Raw genomic sequence first — 2,763 nt, forward strand, 5'->3', positions numbered from 1 at the left:
AAGTCAAGAAGGTTAAGTCCACTCCCAGAAAGAATATTTTAACATTACCACTGCAAGCTTGCGCGCACGCGCGCGCGCGCGCACACACACACACACACACACACACACACACGATTTCTAGGGAATAGCGAAAACAATTCTTTACTCCTCAAGACAATTACCACTCCATACAGAATCCAATTACCATGAGAATTCGGGGGGTCCTTCTCTCTGGTCTCCCTCCTTTGTTTTTCTCTTTCTCCTTGACTCTCCTTTTATCTCTTCCATTATTTTAGTCCTTTCTCATACCTCGGGGTCATTTTATTCGACCAAGTGTTTCCCTTAATGAAATTGGATCAAAAAAAAAAAAAATTTGAACAGAGTAATTCGCATCCTTTAAATTCTGAATAAGGCAAGATAAAGGACAATGGTACTTTGCAGTCCAACCTCAGAATGAAACATCTAAAGAACAAACAAAATTTTCTCTTACTGATATTATCTTGACTTAAAGAAGTACAAAGTCTGTGCTTTCTCCATCAATGTAAACTCCCCATTTATTACTATAGTTTGGTATTAACTGGAGGATAGAAGGGGACAAGATGGGGTGGGGAGATGGGGAAATGCCCCGAGAAGGAGGTGAGGTTACTCTGAAGTTCTATTTAGGAGGGGGGTAGATGCGGACCCAACATAATGTCCCAGTCAGACTTCCTGTACCCTCCCTTCTGCTAGTTCCCTCCTTCCCAATGGGGGACTTTCAGACAATCTGCTAGACCTACAATTTATAAAGAGTGGCTTGTGTTTCAGAAAAGAATGGTAATGGTTTCTTTCATATCAGTTACACAATAAGGTCTCTGACCAAACACAGCATTTATATTCAACCGTTTAAAATAATAATTATGATCTGTGCTGAAAAGGAAAAGCCAGGCTTTCTGTTTTGTGTGTCTGACCATGAGACCTACAGTCTGTAGATATTTCTCCTGCTATAATTTCTTCCATCTGTTGTGTCACAGTGTGAGGACAGAGGGAAACCATTCACAAGCTTAAGTAAGATTTATGCTGATGACAAAACAGAAGCTGATAGAAAGCCAACAAGAGTAAAACTGAGAGATGTTATATTCTGATTGACCTTGAGATGGGCAGTTTACCAAAAAGCAAAAATATCCATATATTTTTCTCTGTTGACTTGTTATGTCTTAACTAATCGCCATCACCCAGGAGTTGAAGGGAGCTAAATGCTCATTACTCAAATGTTGAGCCTATCAGTGTGTTGGCAGAGGAAGTAGACAAGCCTTTGTAACATAAGCATTCAACTCATCATACAAAATGGAGTCAAAGTTTGTTAGGTATTTTATCTCCAAAATTAGACCTACACCTGGGACTCAAGAGTGGCCAAAAGTTTCCGGAACTATTATATTATAGCAGGAGTTCTCAATGCTGGCTACACTGTAGTATTGCCTGAGCCTTTCAAAAACTACCAGTGCTAAAGCCCAAACCCAGACCAATTAAATTGGAACCTCTAGGAGAGAGCCTATGCAAAGACTTTTTTTTCAAACCTCCTCAGGTGATGTGAAGCCAGGGCTGAGAACCGGTGCTATTGGCTTACAATCCTTACCTTATTTTCATTACGTTCATTCATAACAGCCAGATTCACAAATTGTGCTTGAATAATCAACATCACAACTTCAAATTGTGACCAATAATTTTAGTCCTCGATGTAGAAATTTACCAAATCGTCTCTAGCAGTTTCATAATATGGTATAACTTTCATTTATTCCCTAAGAATATTTTATATGCTGGGGAATTCTCTTCCTATTTGCAAAAGCTAAAAATCACTTACTTTAACAGACTCTTTTGTGTATTTTTTCCTATACCATATAATTCACAGTCTAAAAATCAATTTTATCTAAATAACACAAAAGCCCACTGATTATGCATAAAATATGCGAGAGCACAATTGAAGAACATATTTTCTTCAGTAATTAAATAAATGGAAGATTACTCAGTGTATCTAGTGTGAAATCCAAATTATATTTATATAGTCTCTGAATATACACATATATCCATCCATATATTAGTTGAGATGTAGATTAAGCTACTGTAATAAGGACACCCCAAAATATGGTGGATTAAATAAGATTGAAGTTTATTTCTCTCTCATGAAACAACCAAGAGGAGGATACCTTTTGGTGCAAGGAGGCTATTTTAATTGTTGCCAATTTCCAGCCAATGAAAAGAGAGAAAAGGAAAGAGAACGAGCACATCGCTTCTGCTCACAATCCACTGGCCAGAACTTAGCCCCACGTGCATGTCTGAAAAATAGAGTCTCCATCTGGGCAGCCATGTACCCAATAGAAAACCAAAGATTTCTATCAGTAATACAAAGAAGAGGAAAATGGATATTGGAAACAATTCTCAATCTCTACAACATCTACCTACAACCTAGAATCTAAATATACTGAGAATATGAAGAAACTAAATGGTTTAATGTTTTATTTGGAAAATATTTATTTTCATTATGTGTCCTAGTAACATTTAAGAAGCTTAGAATTTGTATTCATTTGATCAAAAAGTTGTTTTATGATACATCATCTTCCTTTGTGCATAGCGATAGCTATAATATGCAAGTGATGCATAGCAAGTGATGCATATAATGTGAAACATGCTATACCCCCAGGCCTACTCCTCAGCACTGTCCACAGAACAACATCTAGACAGACCTGATAATTGCCAGTGTTATTTCCTTTATTTAAATGAATAGACTCCAGGAGCTCAGTCATGCCCTTT

Source organism: Pteropus vampyrus, unplaced genomic scaffold, assembly GCF_000151845.1.
Source record: "Pteropus vampyrus isolate Shadow unplaced genomic scaffold, Pvam_2.0 Scaffold25, whole genome shotgun sequence".
NCBI classification, from domain to species: Eukaryota; Metazoa; Chordata; class Mammalia; order Chiroptera; family Pteropodidae; genus Pteropus; species Pteropus vampyrus.